A 22,289-nucleotide genomic window follows, 5' to 3' on the forward strand; every position below is an offset into this window, starting at 1 on the left:
TGTGTCTCAGACTGCCGGTTAATATTCTTCTGAAAATATCCATTTCTTTGTATCAGAACAACAGTGTTTTATTCTCCTAGAAAGCCACCTTCATTTGAATATGTTATTATGTTTCAAGAAATGTTTTTCATAAATACATAATAGAAATAAATTAGAGTGAGTATCTTTAGATTCAACCTTGTAATTCTGCTGTATAGTCTGATCAGTTTATGGTTTAATTGGGTAGTTTTCTGGCTCTTCCTCTCTTTCGTTTGGTGTAAAAATTTTAAGGAAATTTAGTGGGGTGTATGTGAAAGTTTGGATATAAACAGAATGATGAGATTATTTCCATTATTTGAAGGAATTAGCAAATTACCACCATTAGTAAATACACCACCAAGTAGTTTCATCAGGTCATAGTTGTCTGTTCTCGGTTCTTGGAGTGCTATTGGCTAAAGAATGACCAGAGACACCAAAGTAAGGCAAGCATGAGGTGAAGGTTATTTAGGAAAGTAAGATATATTTCCCACAGACAATGAATAGACACCCCTGTCATAACAGAAGGGCCCTGATTATGGTCTGGGGTCCTGTTTTATATTGCCGAGGCTGGGCCTTACTCCTGGTTTAAACATCACCATCAAATCACTTTGATGAACAGTTTGGAGTTACATAACCCAAGTCTTACTGTGCATGCGGATCTCCCATGAATCTCTCTGAAAGCCCATTTTGGGGGGTGAATTGCAATGTAAATTTAAGCTAATGACATGATAATTAGCCTTAGGTTGTTCTAGATCACCTTCCAGACCCTATTGTGCCTGTGCTGCTTGGCCTAAGGGTTAGGGAATCCTCTGCATTCTTTTGCAGTTGGCCTGTTAAGTTCTGATGGGCAGATTGGTAGAGCATTCCTTCCTCCCTCAGGTATGGCAATTGCTCAGAGCACCTGCCTTTGTCCCCCAAGGGCTGGAGGGACCTAACAGTTTGACATAAAAGCCTCAAAGAGCTTTGCATAGATGAACTGTTTGTATCAATGAGTTTAAAAGGGGGAAGTGATATAAATTGATTTGTGCTTTTAAATGATCACTCTGTTTGTTGTGAAGAAAGGAAATTGCTGGGAGACATGATTCAAAAGAGGGAAACCAATTAGTAGATTATTGTACTTGGTTTAGAAAAAGGTAATGCTAGCTTTAATCAGAGTGACAGCACTGGTGATTCATTAGGATATAATCTGGTGGAGGATTAATATGAATTATTAATGGATTATTTAGGTAAGTGAAGGAAAGGGAGGAATGGAGGATGACTTCTAGATTTTGGATTTGACCAACTAACTGAACATTAGGAAAAAAAACTAAACAAATTGGCATTTAATATCGCAGGAATTGTTGCTGATACACTTTAGTGTGGTCTCAAAAGGAGAGAGGAGGAATAAAGAAGAGCATAAAAGGAGACTGGTAGGATATTTCGATTTTCTATTGTTATATTTGGCCAAAACTAATGGTTTAGTTTCACATTGTTGTTAGGATCAGCAGCAGGAATTCAGCTGATGGCTGAAGGGCAGTTGTCTGAGCTGCCACATGCAGCTGCCTGTGCACCTCTGCACAATAGTGTTGTCAGGAAAGTGTTTTCTGAGAAGTGATATTTAAGATTAGACTTGAAAACTCATAGCCAGTCATATGAAGAACCAAGAGAAGAGCCTTTTCAAAAAATAGGACAGCAACTAAGTTTGGCACATTGGAGAAACAGAAAGAAGGCCAATGTGGCTGAAACATACTAAGCAAAGTGCTGAATGGTTTGTGATGAGATCAGACAGGTGGGGGACAGTAAGATCATACTTAATGGGAAAGAGTTGATTCACACTGTAATATAAACCATTAGAAAGTTTCAAATGAGTGAAGGCTTAAATGAGAGGGGCTTTCAGCATGAGAGAGCATTCCAGGGTGGAGTAATTGTAGCCCCCACAACCTTGCGTCTCCCATCAGTTCCATTGTCCTCTTCCAAGTATCCTTTCCCAAAAATTGTGGCCCACGTGAAAAACTTCCACCTCTCATAACATTTTCAAGTCTATAGTCCAAATGAATCAACACAGTGTCTTTTTCTTTTCGTAACTAACCTGATTTATGTCTTATTTCTTTGAGTTCATGCTAGAAATTTGCTAGCCAGCAGCAGAATTCTTGGTAGTAGAAGAACTACCTACTTAATTTAGAGTGAATAATAATAACCTATTTATATTGTATTCAATATTGTAAAGAGAAAGAACAATATAGGAAAAATGTAGACAGGCAGATAAACTAGAGAGGTACAGTAGGCAGCTTCCAGCAATCTACATGATAGACACATATGTTTTGTATCTAATCAGTCAAATCCCTTGAGTTAGACAACCGGTTAGAGAAGATTCTAGGCATTGAGCTAATTTTGTTTCAATGCCAAATGGTACACCTTCTTGAGTACAAGAATAATCATGTCTACCTAAATGTTACAGTAAATTTTCTTTAAGCAGAGCTTCTCATTTGAAAATGGAATGGTGGCTAAATGCACAGATTTACTGGCAGTAGGTAATGTTTTCTTCCCAAGCTGCATTTTGTGCTTTCCTTGCATGTTGAGATACATGTGGTATGTGTTTCTCATGTTATTCCTAAAGACTCAAAGGAATGGCAACAGAGCTAAAAGAAAGGCATTTCTGACCTCATTCATGCTTTGGAAACTATAAGCAAGAATTTGGAGTCCTGGAATTTGAATTCTATGTATTTTCTACTTTTTTAGGTGGATTTAGAATTTTCAGTATTTATATAACTTGCCACATTTCTTATAATTAAAGTTATGAGAACTTCAATCCATCATTAAGATAAAAAGGATGATAGAAGACAGATACCTTTTCTACGGTGAATAAGTATTAATGTAGTACTCAAAATCTATGATTTCTATTTCACATATGTATAAGGAAGCCAAAAAAGTGTATTAACTATAAAACACATATGCTATTCCTTGCCCTCTCTCTATTTAGTTAATTTCTATTTATTTTTAAAGACTTTCATATGACACCTTCTCTGAAGGTTTCTCAAATCACATAAAAGAAGATGGAAGTAACAATTTTTTTTCAGTTCCGATTCAGGATACCCAATCAACCAAATATAGTGTTTGCCTTTACGAAGATATTATTTGTAATGAAGAGAGTTATACCAATAAATTCCTATAACAAAATTTTATAATATCATGGTAAATTTATGTGTAAAGGATAGAAGTACAGAAGAGGAAGTGGCTGTATCTGGGCACGGGAGTGAGAAGAATGGGTAAAAATGATTTCACAAAAGAAATTACAGCTAACAACATTTTGGAGGATATATAGGAGTTCACCTGGTTGAAAATAGTCTAGGTAAGGAAGAAGGAGGAATAGTTTCCAGATTAAGAGAAGAACAGATGTAAAGATAGTGTCAAGCAAAAGCCATGGCATTAAGAATACTCTGTTTTCTATGCATTCCTAATTCTTTAATCTTTTCTTTTCCACAGGCAACAACTGAGTACCTACCATATCTCATGTACTATTGTTCTATGAAGCTTAAATTCCAGAGAAGAGGTAGGGTAGGTATATTCTACAAGACAGTCAATAAACCAAATGGACACATTAAATGTGTGGTATTGTAGTTAATGAAAAGTGCCATTGAGAAATATAAAGTAGGAAAAGGGGAGGGGAAAAAGTAATATTTTTTTAAAAATCTGAAAAAGTTTTCCATGCAGAAAACAGAACATTTCAGGAGGGGAAACCAGCAAGTACAATGGCCCTACAATTGGAGGTCCCCTCATTTATCTGAGGATTAGTGAGGAGGCCAATATAGTTTCTGATCAATTTTTTTATCCTCTTCGTGCTTATGATTTAATCATAATCAACTTTTTTTCAATTCTTGAGCATGGCTTGCTATTGTACACTATATATTTTTCTCATTTTTTGCTAACTAGGAATGTCATCATGCACCCTTATTTTATTAGACACTGAAAATTTTTCCTTTAAAGAGTCCACCTAAATATCATCTCTACTTCCAGGTATGTTAAGGTGCTGTTTTCATAACATCCCTTTGTAACTCATACTGAGGTAATTAGTTCAGTTTTGAAGATTTTGAATTTGATATGATTGTAAATCAACTAAGTAGACAGAAAGAGATGCATGAGTCTGCAGTGCAGAGTATATCCAAGGTTGGATTTAGAAAAATCATCTTATAGGAAAAAGTTGGAATCAGACGAATTTGTAATATCACAGAGGAGAAAAGATGAAGTGATAAGAGAATCAAAATCTAGGCACACAATTTTAAATAAAACATTCATTTAAAGACAGATTGAAAATGGGCCTTTGGGGAGGGAGCTTTAGAGTTTTTAGAGAACTAGGAAAACAATCAGGAGAGAACTGAAAGTGATGTGAGGGCCACATGTGAGAATTACAGTAGAAATTTTTCAGTTCTCATAGTCTCTTACTGTAATTATGGGAAAACGCAGGGTTAGAATGATTTTCTATGACAAAAACTTAAAATATTTTTGTAATAAGGGGAAACCTGTAGAGAAATGGATATTGGAAATACAAGATATATAGACAATAATTGTTTTTTTGTTAAAGCAACAGGAGAATAAGGGTGGAGAAGAAACTATGTTCTTGGTTATAACTGCGACTCGGCAGCCTTCAGTTGGAACATGCGTGAAAATTCAGGGAAAATTTGCAAGGTTACAAGAGCCTAGGAAACTAATATCAAATAATAATTTGTCAATCTGAGTGGATTTCTTTCCAACTATTAGGCCTCCTAGTTTTTCACACTTTCTTTAATGAGCATGTATGATTTATTACATTATGTTGGGTTACCTAGGAAACACAAAGTTTGTGTGCCGAAAATTTACTGAGGAAAATATCCACTACCGGAATATCTTCCTTTTTGCCCTTAAGCATTGCTATTATAGCAGTTTTAAAATTCCTGCCTGAAATTCTGAAATTCCAATATCTGACTTTTCTGTTGAGTATAGAGTATGAATCACATTTTCCTGTTCTTTTTTTGTTTGTTTGTTTGTTTTTGGTTTTGTGTGTGTGTATGTGTGTGTGTGTGTGTGTGTGTGTGTGTGTGTGTGTGTGTGTGAAATGGGGAAGGGAAACAGGTACATCTAGTAATTTTAAATTATGTCCTGGACATTGTGATCATGCATTCTTGATTCTGGTATGTGTGTGTGTCTGTGTGTGTGTGTGTGTGTGTGTATTTTGAAGAGTATTAATATGTTTTGTTCATTTGTTTTGGAAGATAGTTAACTTGGCTGCACTCAAACTCTATACTGTCTCCCCTTGGGTGGGCAGCAGCTGAAATCTGCTAAATTCTTGGAACAGTTTCTTATAACTACTGTAACAAATTGCCACCACAATGAAACAACAAAAATATATTCTCCCACTTTAAATAATAAAATGACCTAAAACAACAAAAATTTACTCTGTCACATCTAGAGACTCAAAAGTCCAAATTAATATCCCTGGGCCAATAATAAAGTGTTAGCAGGACTGTGCATCCTTCAGAAACTCTAGAGGAGAATCTGTTCATTGCTTCTTCCAGTTTTTGGTGGCTGCTGGGATTCCTTGGCATATGGTTGCATCACTGCAAACTTCAAAGCCAGCATCTTCAAATCTCTCTCGGCTGTGTCTTCATATCACCTTCTGCTCTGCGTAGCAAAATCTCCCTTTGCCTCCTACTTATAAGGATACATGTGATTGCATTTAGGGCAATCCCAGTTGGATAATCCAGGATAATCTTCCCATCTCAAGAGCTTTAACTTAATCACTGTATAGACAGTCATATAAGGCAACATTCACAGGTTCCAGGGATTGGGGAGGGAGGAATTATGTAGCCCACTGCAGTTCTTTTAGCTTCAATGGGCTGCTTGGTGTTTGCTCTGTTTTTACATAGTTCAAAAATCAGTTCAAGATTTGCATAGAGTTTATGGTTTGAATTGAACATTCTTCCTTTCAGGATGTCTACTTTCTAAGATTGGCCTGTCTCACTTTCTTTCTTCTGTCACCATCCAGAATTCTGTTCCCTGACAAGTTGTGCCTGTTTTGTTATTGTTGTTGTATTTCGAGATCTAGCTGTATGTTTGGAATACAGCTGTATTGAGATCTAGCCTGTCCTCAAGACCAAAACCTATATGAAATAGGAAACTAACCCTCGCCATATCCTTTTCCCACATATATTCGCTATAGTTTCTGCTTGATTTTGGATGTTCTTCAGTAAACCTCAAGTAGGTTTATTCTTATTTTTCCCAGAGTTTATAGTTTTATCCTCTAGTGTAGAATGTTCAACAGTAGCTACTCCTCTATTACTGAAAGCTGAACCTCCACATTCTGTTTAAGAGTACATTGGACATTTATAAGAAATGCAAATTTTGGATTGTAAACAAAACCTTCACAAATCACAAAAGTCTGAAACCCTTTTAGAGTATTTTTTCTGGCAGAAGAAATTAAACTAAAATTCTTAAACAAAAAGATAAATAGAAAAATCCTAAATGACTATAAAACAGTGTACTTTTAAATAATCTGGTAAAAAACAGATTAGAAAATATTTGAACCAAATGATAATAGAACTATAACATATTAAAACTCATTAGATATACTAAAGCACTACCTAGAGAAAATATTATAGCCTTAAAGCCAAATATTTGAAAAGAAAAAGACTGAAATATCAATGATGTATATTTCCATCTCAAGAAGAGAGAAAAGGAATACCAAATCAAAGCTAAGTGAAAAGAAAGAAATAACAGAGGTAAGAGTAGAAATCAATAAAATAGAAAGCAAGCAAACAGTAGAGGGAAATAACAAAGCCAAAGCGATATTTGAAGTGATTAATAAAATTTATAAACACTATGAAACACCGACCAGGAAAAAACCCACAGTTTATCATAAGCAGGAATAAAAATTAGATTATATATACAAACCCAATAGACATTAAACATAATAAAAGAATATTATGAATAACTTCAGTCTAATACATTTGAAAATTTGGATGAAATGGGCAAATTCTGCTCCCCTTGCTCCTCTCAGTCATTTTGCAGGGGCAGGATGTATATTTGGGTAGATGACCTTGGATAAAGACATTCACACCATATTCTCAGCAAATAGTTTTGAATATAAGTATTGTTTAACTTTCCCCCTCATTTTATGGCATGGTAAACTGAGGTTTGCAGTCCTTTCTCTACCCTGTTAGCTAGTTATTAGTCAAGAATAGAACAAAGGTGCTATGGTTTGAATGTGCTCCCAAAGCTCGTGTGTTGGAAACTTAATCCCCAATGCAGCAGTGTTAAGAGGGGAACCCTTAAGAGGTGATTAGGCCATGAGGGCTCTCTGCCTTCCTGAATGGATTAATGTTCTTATGGTGGGACAGAGAAAGAGGGTTAGTTATAAAAGGTAAATTCTGCCCCCTACCTTCCCTCCCCTTCTCTCTCTACCATGGGATGATGTAGCAGAAGGCCCTTGTCAGATGCCAGCCCCTTGATGCTGGATTTCCCAGCCTCCAGAACTCTGAGGAAATAATTTTTTTTTCTTTATAAATTACCCAGTCTCGGATATTCTGTTATAGCAGCACAAAACAGACTAAGACAAGATTTTTTTGTGTCCAGTCCCATGTCTATTCCAGATAGTGAAGGTATCTATTATTTCAAAGAGCTATTCAGAAAATAGGATTTTCAGTGTCTCTAATGAGAGTTGCTAATAAAGGGAAAGGACATATTAATTAAGGTTGAGAGTGGGAGTTCGCTAATAATATCTGACTGCTGACTCTCCATGAATAACAGAGACTAAAGCTACAATTTAGCAACTGAGTTGAGTATTGGCTTCTCCACGTGAGTTCTACCAGTTGAAAGAATTTGGAGGACATATGGGCTATGAACTAAGCAGTAACATGTTACTGCATGTTTTGTTACATTATACATTGATTCCTATTATTCAAATGGGCAATATAAAAAGGAAATCAGTGGACTGTACTGTGAAACAATGAATCTGTGTGAAGGTATCTTTGCACTATTAGCAGGTGGCTTTTTCTGTACATTTCCCCTTTTGGTGAATAGCAGTCACTGCCCAAACAAAAGGAATTCTAATCTTACTCTTAATCCCCAGAATGACTGTTGTGTCTCGGCGTGAGTAGCAAGTTGCTGTCATTGACTATACTTCCAGTATTTAGTGTTCAAAAACTGTTTTTCCAGCCTTGCCTCCCCACCACATGGTTCTGATTGTGTGTGTGTGTGTGTGTGTGTGTGTGTGTGTGTGTACGTGCGCATGCTCACCACACTGTCGTTCCTTTGCCTGCATTCCCAATTGGCAATGTAAAAGCTAGGTCAGTGGGCTGATGTGATTTTTGAGATGCTGCAGGCTGGGTTTAGCATGACTCTCTTCAAATCAGAAGTCAGAGCCTCCGTTGCTTTTCTGCTGTGTTAAGAGAAGCTTGAAATTTTAATTGGAAAAGCTCCCATTTCCTTACTCTCCCCCTTCTTTGCCACATCGGGCTATGTTAGCAACTGTTCTCCTGGGAAGCTTGGAAGTGAGGAAACGGTGGGTGGAGCAGAGGAGAAAGAAAGGGGATGCATGCTGTGGAAAGCTGTACTGTTGCTGTAGTTTCCTCTCCTCTCACTGAGATTTAATCACTGGTTTGAGGAAATTGGAATGTTTGGAGAAGGAGGGTCAATGCAGGGTGGGAGAAGGAGGGGATGACAGGAGATGCCAGATTAGAGGAATTCAGATTATTATTTCTGTAATTCCCTCCTTCCTCACATGAGGGACAAGAAGTGCCAGAGGCCACCTGCTAAGCTGGCTACCCATTTCTCAACAGCTTTCTTCATACTTCAACATCAGTGCCAATTACTCTGATCCTAGTCTCATGAGACAGAAACCAAACTTCCAAGCAAATTGAATCTCAGCTACCAATAAGCTCTGCCTAATTTCTAGTTAAAAATGGCATACTTCCATATAGTTTTATAGATGCTGGAAGATGAGTACACCAATCTGGTCAGTCCTGAAAACTTCAAAAGCCTAGGTGGTTACAGGAGGAAAAAGGGCAGGAACTCTGCTGGAAGAGATACCAGAAACGACTGTTGTTCATGTGATGGAAATAAGGAATGAATGACTAGTCTCAAGATCTGGGGTCTAGACGCAGCTTTCCCCCAACTAGATACATCAACTTAGGCAAATTATATCCCTTCTTTGCAAAATAATGAGTAGAACTTGATGATTTCTAAGATTCTTCAAACTTTCATATTTTATAAACTATATATTCATCAAAAGGTATACATTGGATGTCTTCTATATTTCAAGTATTAGATACACACCTATTTTTTATTACTTTTGTTTGTGAAAGAACACATTTATCCTTGGTTACTTCAGTTTCCTCAATTGTGAAATGGGGCTGATAATGACTCTCCTACCTACTGAAGAACACAGAGGAGGATTGTAACAAATGGTGATTTGGAAGTTCTAAAATGCTGTGCATCAGATACCCTTGCTATATTTAATACGTATTCCAGCAACAGATGTACAGGTTTTGCTGTCTGAGATAATAACTAACAACTAGAAGCAGTCTGTTTTACCTAAAAATACATGAGGTACCTGATCCAGATAGATATTATTCAAACACTATTCTAGAGTTGTGTGTGCATGCACATACACACACACACACACACACAGCTGCTGATCAGATCAGTAAGACACAAAGTAACATTGACTACTTAAAGAATAAAGAATGTGTTCCATGACAGTATGCCTATCTTATTCATCACTATAATAGTAATATTTATTGAAGGAATGAATGAGTTAGGAAATGAAATAATACAGACAGCAGAGATTTCTTTAGTATTCTTTTCATTTTCAATTTCAATCTCTGTGCTACCCTCAATGTTCTTTTAATTTTTTTCGTTAGTATTCTGCCTTCTCTTCTGCTTAAATTGAGAGGAGAGTGTGCTGGAGCTCGTTTTGTCTCAAAATAGTCTATGCTTACAACCCAAAAGATGTTAGTGTTGAAAATGCACATTGCCTAAGACATTTTACTGTTTTAATTGCTTCCTGAGCCCATCTTTAACAAATTCAAAATGTTATTCTTGTTTTTTTTTTCTGTAGTGCCTAACATGGGGTGTGGCACAGAGTAAGTGCTCAGTAATTCATGAATGATTTGTCCAATGCAATGGAGCAACTGGTGTGAGTACCTGAGGTAGAGGTGTGAAACTAATGGGAGTATTATGGGGAACCATAACTCAGGGGAGTTTGAAACTTGCCATTACATTTTTACTCATTCTCATTCAGCAGGAAGAGGGTTCTCAACACACAAATCATATATATTATTCGCCATAAATGATATTGAGGGTTCCTTCCCACTTTCAAATGCATTCATTTGTGTCACTAGACTAAGACATCCAGATTTTACTTGTGGTCTTTGTATCATGCTCCTTCATTTAAGGAGTTCCTTGGTCCCATAGCTTCCAGATTCCACCTTGGTAAATGGCAGAGATGGCAACTGGGCACGACATTATTTCACCCTGTCTACTTTACCTAAAAGGCACCCTTGGGATCACCTAGGTTTGGGGGCCTTGCACATCCTCTCAGAGTTTAAGCACAAAATAAATGATGGACTAATACCTGTAGAAAGGTAACAGATTGGTTCATTTTCAGTCTGGTGGCAATTATTTTAAAACTTTTGCCACCAACTGAACTGCCCAAGGCAAGTCCCTTTTGCAGGTTGTTCTGAATTTCTTTCCTTTACTTTTAGTGAAAGGTTATTATTCTGTACTTTCCCATTAAAACACTGTTAGTACCAGAGGATTGTTTTGGAGGTTTTCTGTGCTACAGAATAAGCTGTTCAATCTTTTCCCTACAAACAAAACAAAAACTGCCATGTTACATTTGGGCAAAAACGGAAACTTGAAACAAAACCCTCATATCTTTTTATTTTGTGATTTTTTTCCCACATATTTTTCTGTTTTTTAACCAAAGTTCATATTTCTCTGTCCAGACACTGCCCCTGATATTTGTGCCTGACAAATCTCCCAGAGCAGATGGTCTCTTCAGGGAAGCTCAGGAAAGTGTTGGGTGTCTGGTTATGCCTGGCCCCTCCCTCCCTCTTGGGGCCTCAAATGACAAGTTATCCAACCAATTTCCCTCCTCTGAGCGGCCCTCGATTCAGTAGCAGCAGGTTTTGGTCCCTGGGACTGCAGACACCCTTTGCAGTTGGGGTTTAGCAGCTACCTCACTCAGTCCGCAGCCAGCGCCGGCCCTGGGGTGAGGAGTGATAGCCGCCCCGTCCAATCAGAGACGCGGGTTTCTCTGCGGTCCCCGCCCCGCTCTCCCCGCTGCCCCAGTAACCGCGCTAAAAGGCCGGGCTCCGGCTGTCAAGGAGCGAGGGTGGGCTCCGCTGAGGCGAGGAGGGGCGCCGGGTGGGGAGATGCGCTCCCAGGTGTTTGCAGCAGAAGTGGGAAACCTGTAGGGTATGGTCCAGCTGTGCGGCGCCGAGGCGAGCCGGAGCAGGGAACAGGTAGGAGGCAGGACTTTTCCTTTGCAGATGGAATGAAGAATGCGCATTTCCATGCTGTTGCGTCCCTTCCCCTTCCCCCAGCCCCGCCCCGCCCTCGTCTCCCCCAAATCTCCTGTGGTCGCTGCAGCTCTCGTCGCGAAGTGCCGCGCGGAAAAAGCACTGGGGCGGAGGTTGCAGGGGTGCTGGGAAGGAGGGGCGTAGGATGCTGGAGCCCGGGGGCGACGGGCGGGGAGTGCACTAGGAGAGGGGGCCGAGCCCCGGAGCTGGGTCTCCTCAACTTTCCCCTCCGAGGCTGCGGCCGCTCGCGCGCGGGTGACTCGCCCGAGGGATGCCATGTCGACCCGGCAGGGCAGGGCGCGGAGCAGACGTGTCAGCCGCCCCCCAGCCCGCAGGGCTTCGTACAGCGCCAAGGGCTCTGCTCCGCACGCCTGCCCGCACCCCCGCACCTCTACCACCGCGGGGTCTAGACTCCAGCACATCCCTGACAAAACTGGGAGTGACCGTGGTGAGGGGAAGAAGGGACTTGTCTGTTCCCTGGCCCTTCTGCTAAGGTCTAGCTCCCTTCGGGAGTGGGGGTGGGGAGAAAATCCCCTCCACTCGAAGGGCATTTTCCGGTTACTTCCATCTCTGTTGAGAAGACACGGGCCCTTCTCCGTGATCTGCGGCAGACTGGGGAGGGGAGAGAGAGGGAAGGCTTTGCCTCTTCTCTCCTCGCTTGGCGTCGTCTGTTGGGAACCACCTTCTCACCTAATTTCTAAGAGGTAGATTTGGCCTCAGGGATTCCCAGGGAGTCAAGTGATTGTGCCCGGATGGGCTCCCAGTGGCTGCGAGGCGGCCTCCCCGGGTGACCGCATCTGGGTAGTAGGTGTTGGCCCAGTGCCGGTTCCTGATGGAGTCAGATTGTTGGAAGCAGTGGGCAGGAGAATTGCAGAGAAATCAGACGTTGCATCACTCTTGGGAACTGATGCCACCCTGCTTTGAAAATTCCTGAAAAATTGGGATGATGGGGAGGAGGGAGGGGGCAGAGCTGCAACCTTTTCTCATTTTTTCATGCCCAAACCAGCATAGACGTTTGTACGTGTGTGCTTGTGTGTGCACATCTCCAAGGTGGAGCTATATATAGCTCCTGCATACCCAGCCCGGTTTCCCTGCTGCTGAGCCGGCTGCCTTGGCCCTGGGAAGCAATCTGGAAGCACTGGGTGGGAGGGGCAAAAGGGAATCAAATTTTCCATTGGGGGAAAAGCCGGAGAAGAGGCACTCAGACTGCCAAACCCCTGCAGGAAATAATGTTTTTGTAACTCCCATAAAGATCAATATTTTCAAATAGTATTTCGAATACATTCTTAGAGTGCTATCTGATCTTTAGCCATTTCTCTACCTTTTTCAGCTTCACCTGTGAACCGTATCAGCCTGAAGTGTAATACACATCAAATAAATACAGACCATATCTGGGATATTTTATTAAACTCACCAAAGCATAATGGCTTGCTTATGCCTGTACCTTAGTTATGTTGTAGTACATTTATTTGGGCGGTAACTTTTAGGTAGCAGTATTTGGGGATCTGGAAATGGATCCAACCACTTTCCAGGATGCAGAACTGAGGAACTGCTAGAACCTTTGAGGGGTAGATTTGATATATTTCTTTGTACAGATTTTGCTTCTGGACCTGATATTTAAATTTGTGCCTCTGTTTCATATCATATCTATCTGCATCATGTGGATTTTCTTTTATAGATGTGCATGGATTTATTTTTCCTATTGCCTGGAATTATTTGTTCCTGATGATAACCTTTCCATTTTCATAGATGAGAAAACTAAGATTCAGGGGATACAAATGATTTGCAAGAGTCTTCCAAAAATTTCAACTCTAATATTCCAACAACCTACTGTGTAGTTATACTGCATAGCAGTTTTCCCTCACATAGAATACTTTTCAGCTTCCCCCAATTTTGGGTCCTGGTAAAATAATTTACTCAGTGTTGATATCAGGAACAATATAAGCCAAGGTTATTCAGTTCTAGTGTGACACGTGTTGCTACATTTATTTCTGAGTTTTCAGAATACAATTCTAACTTGCTAAGTCATTTTAAAGATGAGTGATTTAATCTACCAAGCTAACTATTGCAGGCTGTGGGAACTGGCTTTTTTTTTTTTTTTTTTTTTTTTTGAGACAGAGTCTCGCTTTGTTGCCCAGGCTACAGTGAGTGCCGTGGCGTCAGCCTAGCTCACAGCAACCTCAAACTACTGGGCTCAAGGGATCCTCCTGCCTCAGCCTCCCAAGTAGCTGGGACTACAGGCATGTGCCACCATGCCCGGCTAATTTTTTGTATATATTAGTTGGCCAATTAATTTCTTTCTATTTATAGTAGAGACGGGGTCTCGCTCTTGCTCAGGCTGGTTTCGAACTCCTGACCTCGAGCAATCCGCCCGCCTCGGCCTCCCAGAGAGCTAGGATTACAGGCGTGAGCCACCGCGCCCGGCGGAACTGGCTTTTAATTTTGGTTCTGCAACTTCTTGATTATATGATTTGGGGCAAGTTAATTAAACTCCTGACGTTTTAGTTTCCTTGTCTTTAAAAGAAGACTTATATCACTGAATTTTCAGGTTGCTGTAAGGGTTTAATAAAATGTGTATATGTTTCCACCACTATGGTGGGTTTATAGAGTCATTAATAAATAGGGCTACTATTAATTATAACATTACATTGGTATGTATCAACTAAATAAATTTTTAAAATGCTATCACTCTTCTCTGGAATCTCTAGTAGATTACTTTCATTTGGATACATAATCATATTCAGTCTTATTTTGTTGCTTAATCCTTATTATATGTTTGTATGTCTGATTTGTTTTCTAATTAGGCAGGAAGTACTTTGCAGAAAAAGATTATAACCTATATTTTTGTATATCCTACTACATTGAACATAGTTCTCAGTAGCCTTAAAGATTCTTGTTCAGGAAGCATTACCATAAGAAATGGGGTGTGTGCTGCAATGATTTGGGGACAATCTATTTATTGACAGAAGGCTATGCATTGGAAAGTACCTTTGGAAATTTCCTTTGGCTTCATTATCCTCTCTGTGAAGAGTTATGGTTGACATGAGGTGTTTCTATAGCCTTCCACAGAATGATTTACTTTTCCAATAAGGGTTATGACTATGTACTGGTTATTCTATATATTGTCTTGTACCTTATGCCTCTTGAGAACTAGAGACCAAGTTGAAAGATAGACAATTCATATTTCTCTATACAAAATATGCCATGTAATTGTCTTATTAAAAAAATCAACTAATTGTCCCATTTCTATCCATCCATACATGTAAATTGGCTATGGTCTACATTATATATTACAGAACCTGTTCTAAGTCACCAGTGAGATCCTCCTCTTCAAGTTCAAAGTTTGTTTTCTTTTTATTGGTGTATTGCTCATTATTTTCCCCTTCTGACCTGCCATTGTCCATATTGTTCATCTCCTCCTTGAAATTTTACTCCTTGATACCATAAAGTTCTAATGTCATAATTTTTTCTTACTTTTTCTCACCTTCCTTTTTTTTGTCTCCCTCTTGTCTCCTCTTTCTGCTTCTTGCTTCAAGTATATCCCCCAAATTGATGACAATTTATTTTATTGGAAATAAAATTCTCCTTCTGAATTTCATTCCTAATCTCTCCCATATGAGCCAAATACTATCCTGGTGGCTGAGAACACAGGCTTTGGGAGAAGGCCTGCACGTATCAGTGTTTATATATCATGGTGCACATAAATGAACATCAACAAGTCAGCTGGGGATTATGATAGCCCTTGTATAAGAGTTGTTGTGTGTGTGTGTGTGTGTGTGTGTGTGTGTGTGTTTTCAAATATTAAGGGAGATAATGCATTTAAAATGTTCAAAACAGGGCTTGGACCATAGTAATTACTCCTAAATAATAGCTATTAGTGGAAGATATACCATTTTAGAACAATGATAATGTACATAGTGAAAATTGGTTATAGATGTGCATGGATTTTACTTTTTTCCCCTTCAATAGGCATGACTCATAAACTGGCTTTTAGCAATGGATACTATAACTTTCTAGGCTTTCTGGTTTGTGGTCGGTTATTTCTTAAGACTTCCTTTCCTCTACCTCCAAGTGTCTTACCATCCATTTAGTAGTTTCATCTGTCATTGCATGCCTGGATTAGTGTAGTAGGCAATTTATCAAATCTCCCAGTGTATAAATCTCTCTGCTTTCATCTAAGACACCACATATTATTATTGGTATAATATATGTTAAATTTTCATTGTTAATTCTACTTTACTTTGAAACTTTCACTGTACTTTAGTTCAAATCTTAAAGAGCACTGACTTTGGAGCAAGAGAAACTTGGGTTCAACTCCTGACAATAGGACTTACCAGTTTTGTGACCTTGGAAATGTAGCAGAAGGAGGATGGGGCATTATTTCACTTTGGTTGCATGAATGACCTATTGTGCAAAATTGCATTGAAATGTATACAAATATCTATGTAATTATAAATTGAAAATAATGTTTTATGATGATAAGGAAATACAGACCTATTAAAGAAAAATTAGAAATAAAGAAAATTCCACCAGAGAGAGATTCCAGTATTATGTCTATGAATATACATAGGTATTTTCAACTTACATATTTGAGTTTATAGTGAATATTCATTTTTATATTTAGCTTTTCTTTTACCTTAACATCATACCATAAATGTTTATTCATTTAATGTAGTATTCTTATTAACCATGGTTTTTATGGCTGTCAATATTCTATTATATAGAGCCCTTGTTTCCAGTTTTTCACAGTTATGAAAATGAACATAAATATACATTAATGTTTGCATTTCTCACAATTTCTTTATGATATAGAAGGTATCAGGGCAATAGTATAAATATTTCTAGCCCCCTAACACTTACTGCCAAATCACTCCTCAAAAAGTTTATACAGATTTATATTCTACCAGCAGGCATACCCCATTGGCAATATGCTTATTAACACTTGGTATTATGATTTAAAAACTTGTAATCATTTTGATAGTAGAAATTTTATATGTAGGTATTCTTGTGAGTTGTGCTATGTTGCTATGATTTTGGATGGGTTCAAGAAATGTGATCATATTTATTAGCTCTTTGTATTTCTTAATTTGTGAATTTCATTTGACTATATTGGAGTGTTCATATTTTCTTCATGTAATAGGAAATCTGTGGTATATAGCAAAAATTTTGTTTTTTTAAAAATGTCTTCTGACACACGGAAATTTATACTTTACTGTAAGTTGTAAATCTATTTGTATTAGTATCTCTTATCACTTTATGGCTCTGAAAACTTTCTGCCACCTTATAAAGAATTTAATATAAAAACACACATATGAGGGTGCTATTGCTTAACTTCTTTACTCTCTTGAAGTAAAATTTGGCTTATGTATATCATGGGTATGTCCCAGTGTGAAATGGCTCCTGGGGACATATAAAATACACTCTCAGTCTATTAAGATACCATTATTCTTTATGGGGCTCTCCCATGAAGTGAATAGTACCTTAATTCTTTCTGAACTACTGTTGTCCATTTCAAAAGTGCCTCAGGGCAAAATGCACTATGGACGATATTAATGACCAGGTTACTCAGCCAGAGCAGCTCACATTGTTTGCACAATTATCTGAATGACTCAAGCACTAAATCTGCTTCTCCCAGGATTATCCAGATGGTCTTTAATTCACTGGGTAATTGCTCAGCCCTGTACTTGATTTTGATGGTGTAGACCTAAGTATGTCATTATTTTTCCTGCATTGTTTTGTTACTACTCTCTCAATGCTTAGAGTTAGTGGCATTAGTTTCTTTTATGTGAGGCAGATTGCCTGGTCCCTAAGAGCATAGGTGTTAAGAGTTAGGCAGAGCTTTATACAAAACCCAGCTCAGCCAGTTACTAGCTGTGTGATTTTAGGCAAGTCACTTAACCTTTTAAAGACTTTGTTTTCTGTGTAAGAAACAGAGATATTCAGAGGTCAGAGTCCGTGTTTCAGTCCCTTCTCTTATAGTCTCCTTCTCCTAAGTACATTCTGTAATACAAACTATAACCATATTTTTCTTTCTAAAACCAATCTTATCATATACCTCCTTTTTCTATAATAAGGTGTCCAAAATGCTTTGTATTGCATCTACAGTCCTTGATTAAATGGTCCCTGTTAACTTCTCTAAATTTATTTTCTCATTACCCAAATTCCTTTCATCCCTGGTCTCTCATAATGCCAATCACACTGAACTGTTTGCTTTTGCCATAATGCATCATGTTTTCCCCTCTTTCCCAACACTGCCTCCCACGTTTTCCATGTTCTATTCTCTGCCATAAGTAAACTGCTTCCTTGATTGTCTTGTGACTGACCTGTCTAACCTCATCATGCCTCGGGGCAGGTACCACCATTTCTAGGAGAACTTCCTGGAGTTTTCAGTCTTGAGTTTTGAGCCCTTATTCAGCGCTTCCATTACAACCTGTTGATATCCCTACCATAGCACTTATCATTATTACATTGTAACTGGTTGTTTTCTTGTATGTTACCCCCACTACAAGCCCTTGAGGATAGAGACCACACCTTATTCTTCTTTGTGTCCAGTGAAAGACCTGACATATAGACCTGACAGTCTAAATATTTTCTGAAGAAATGAATAAAAGAAGGTTAAAACTAGTTTTTAGGATTCCAGCAAATGAGGGATTCATATCTTTATCTTGTAAATCAATCAATAAAAACTAGAAGCTATGTCAATCTTCACAGTATTTCAAAAATTAACATCTTGGTTTTGTAGATTTATGTAATATAAATAAAATAGAGTTTTTAAATGGTGAATTTTATAATGAAAAGCCATGCTTAGGACATCCAATAATTACAAAATACTAAATCATTAGGTGTAATTTAATTCTGCCTTTTAGAAGGAAGGATAAATATATAGTTACATGGTTAATGTAGATACATAAATTTAGCTGTGTTGGAACTGAATATTGGCAAAATTAATTCATCTTTGCTTTTTTAATTAAAGGTCTTCCATTGATGTCATCTTCGGTAGTTTACAAAGCATGGTCACATGCATAAACTTATTTGATCCTTTGCAACTGTTCTGAAAGTGAGAGTGAAAGGCATAATTATCCCATTTACGCATAAAGAAACAAGGTCAGAGAAATAAGTGATTTGCCTAAGATCACAGGTTAGTGGCAAGGGTGGACAAGAAGTAAGGAAGACAAGAAGTAGGAAGGAAGACAAGATAAGGACAAGAAGTAACCATCTTACTCATGGTTGAGTGTTTCACATATTATGCTTACCCAAAACATTTCACTGAGGGGTGACTGCCACCATTTTAAGTTAAGGACAATGATCTTGACATTAATAATCCACTGGAAGTCCTGAGCAATCTGTAAAACATTGCTGCATCAATACCTATCTATAGTTTTCACTTTGGTTTTTAGTAATCTTGGAAGAAACAAGCTGAAGGAGTTTTTGCTTTAAACATATTTTAAAGTCTTGTATTTATTTAATTGATCATTTAGACTACATACACACACCCCCCCCCATATTACACTTATACTTTTTTTTTAGAGAGTATATATTTTTATTTTTTGTAACAAGTACAATATTCTTTATCTTATCTTTTTTTACTTGACTAATTAAAATATTTTTTCTAGATTTTCTTAATTCAATGGTCAATGTTCGACTCTACTCTTCAGTTTGGTTTAACATATATTCTGTACATTCTTGGGGAACCAAATGAGTCAAATATATTTTTTAGGAAATAGTGCAAGTGTTGAAAAAGAAACTTATGAAAAATAGGTGGGTACTATGCTAGAGCCATGATCTAGCCTAATTTGAAAATTAAAAATACTAAGATATAAGACAGATCTGTCTGTTCAACTTGTGCAGATGTCTTCTCTATAATTGCACTTCAGTTGTTAACAGTGCCCATTTACTGAGCACTCACTTTGTGTTGGATGTTGTTTTAAATGTGTTCCATGTGACATCTCAAAACTTTACAAAACCAGTCAAATGGGTTTTCTTTAAATTTATTATTCCCATTTTGCCTACCAGGAAAATTAGAGATATTAAAAAGTTAATACTCAAAAGGCAATAATTCACATTCAGATTTTGTCTGACTACAAAGCCTAAGTTTTTAATCACTGTGTTATTCTGCATCCACCTCCAGTCCCCATGATAGCTGGTTTTAGTATTTTGTGAGTCACAGTTTAAAACTTTGCTATTCTGAGTGACCAAAATCTATCCATAGACTACCAAATAAATTTAGTCTTAACACAAGCAATTAAATCATTCTAAATTTGCATATATTTTATTTCTGATATAAATAAAATGGTCTTTCATTACAGCGATTTGCATGTGCAGTTTCTCAAACATTCATTGTTTGAGAATTGACCATTACAATGATCCATTTAAATATTTATTATTAGAATTTTGACCCAAGCATTAGACATTTTTATGCTTTTCTGTCCTAATTTTGCTTCCTAACATTGCAAACCACAGACAGTAGTTCTATCCTAAGGCTTCTAATCTGATAGTATTTAATTGTCATGGTTACTGAAAGTACAGATTTGCTGTCTGTAACAGACAAGATGCCTTCTAAGATATTATAAATAATATTTGTATTATTCCAGTTTGAGACTCAAATTGTTTAGTAGAATTTTATTTCACATAAAACTTTCCCTTGTGTATTATTTTTATACATTAATTGCAATATATGTTAATTAAAAATGTTTTTAAGTGCTTAATGGATTGATTTACTCTATATTTCATTGGTGATTTGTGATTTTGGAGAGCATAACAACCCAGCTTTTGTAAAAAAATGTTATTTCCGAATTTTGGCTTATGTATAAGTTAAATGGTGATGAACCTAAGACATCTACTTTTAGTAAAGCACTGATATTATGTATTCCTTTCTTTCTTTTTTGTTTTTAATTTAAGGGTGACAGAAACACAGAAAAGTACACAGAAAATGTTTGACTCAATCAGCTATAACAAAGTATTCATAGCTATGAAATCAACACTCAGTTGAGAATAAAGAACCTTGTTAGCACCCAAAGACCCTTCTACCAACCCCTCCCAATCACTAACACCTTGCTCTTTCCCAAGGGCAATCACTCTTCTGACTTCTAAGACCATGGAATAGTTTTTCCTATTTTTGAAATTTATACAAATGGAACCATGATGTATGCACCTTTTTGTATCAGGTTTCTTTTATTCAGCATTTTTTTGTGATATGTATCAATATTCTCACAAGTAGTAATAGTTCACTTTATTGTTCTACAGAATTCCACTGCATGGATACCCTGGAACATACATGTTCATTTTGCTGTTGAACATCTGGGATGTTTCCAGCTTTGTGTTATTACTAATAGTTCTCCTATGAACATGCATCATTGTCCATGTCTTTTATGTATATGCATTTTTGTTGGGATAAGCCTAAGATTAAAATTGCTGAGTCATAAGCTATGCTTAGCTATAATTTTAGTAGAAATTGCTAGTTTTTCCAAAGTGGTTGTGCCAATTTCCAATACAGCCTGCTGTATATGAAATTTCCAGTTGTTCATTAGCTTTGCCAATGCTTAGTATTATCAATCTTTTAACTCAAACCATTTGGCTGAGTGTGAGTCTATGTTCAATTACTTTAAGAGTTTATAAGCCTCATCATATTTTCTTATTATCATTTTTTTTCTTTTTGATAAGTTGTATTTTTCTAGGAATTTTTCCGTCTGAATTTTCAAAGGTATTGGACATTGCTTTTCAAGATAATTTCATTTTATCTTTTCGAATAGTTGTAAGATCGTTAGTGATGGCTCTTTTCAATGATTTAAATCCTCCCACAAAGCAATTTCTGACACTTTATATATATTTTAAAAAGATTTTTATGCATATCTTTATAGTTTTAAATATACTGTTATTACTACCAAAATTGCAACATAGTATATGTAATATTCTGCCACTTTTTAAAAACCTTGGGCAACTTTTTATTTCCAAATGGTATAGTGTTAACACGTTCTTTTTAGCACTTGCATAGTATCCCTTTGCATAAAACACTATTTTTGTCTCATTGTTGGAACTTTGGGCTGTTTGCAATTTTTTTTTAAAGAGTTTTTCTGCAAGAACATTACTTCACATGTACTTTTGTACATTCATGGGAATGTTTCTCTAAGATACATTTCCAGAGTGAAATTGTTAGCCGAGAGGTATATTTTTTCTTATAGATTATTGATATTTCCAAGTTGTCCTTCAATGAGATTTGTAGTAATATATAATTCTAGCAGCATGAATAAGAATGTTTGCTTTTGCATATTCTCCCTAGAGTACTGTATATTATCAATCTTTCAAATATGTTTAGAAGATATTGTATTTCCAAATCAAACTGTTACTCAATAAATAATATAAAGGAAGCACAACTGTGCACTAAAGACATCATAAAATGTAACATTTGGTATTGCCCTATAGATTAAATTTTGGCATTTTATATAAAGATATTTCAGTTATTTTTGGAATTGTAACACATTTCAGTTTAAGTGGATCCTAAGTTTTTTTTTTTTTTACAAAATTCAAATGCTAAGAATTCCCCTGCTTACCTTGTTATTTTTAGTATCATAGAATTTCAATAGATAAAGATTTAAATCTATATTCTGGCATGTAGTAGATATCTTGGGAAATTTACTCAATTCTTCTTACTCTGAGTGGCTTCATTGTATAAAGTTGGGAAAGTAGATATGGAAGTAAGTTTGCTATATTGTCTGTCATTGGATTTGTTTTCCAGGTTTG

General features: G+C 37.1%; 1 protein-coding gene across 7 annotated transcripts in view; it reads left to right on the forward strand.

Annotated features, from left to right (window-relative positions):
* The first annotated feature begins 11,313 nt into the window (after positions 1 to 11,313).
* CNTN1 (contactin 1) overlaps positions 11,314 to 22,289 on the forward strand; it is a 340,010-nt gene continuing 329,034 nt past the window's right edge. For 4 of the 7 annotated variants that reach the window (XM_076007181.1, XM_076007180.1, XM_076007183.1 and 1 more), the window contains exon 1: positions 11,314 to 11,495. The gene's annotated coding sequence lies outside the window, so the exon portion shown is untranslated. The remainder of the gene's footprint in view (positions 11,496 to 22,289) is intronic. The other 3 variants (XM_076007185.1, XM_076007184.1, XM_012788699.3) reach the window with 1 other exon arrangement.

This window comes from Microcebus murinus, chromosome 10, assembly GCF_040939455.1.
Source record: "Microcebus murinus isolate Inina chromosome 10, M.murinus_Inina_mat1.0, whole genome shotgun sequence".
In the NCBI taxonomy this organism is placed as follows: Eukaryota; Metazoa; Chordata; class Mammalia; order Primates; family Cheirogaleidae; genus Microcebus; species Microcebus murinus.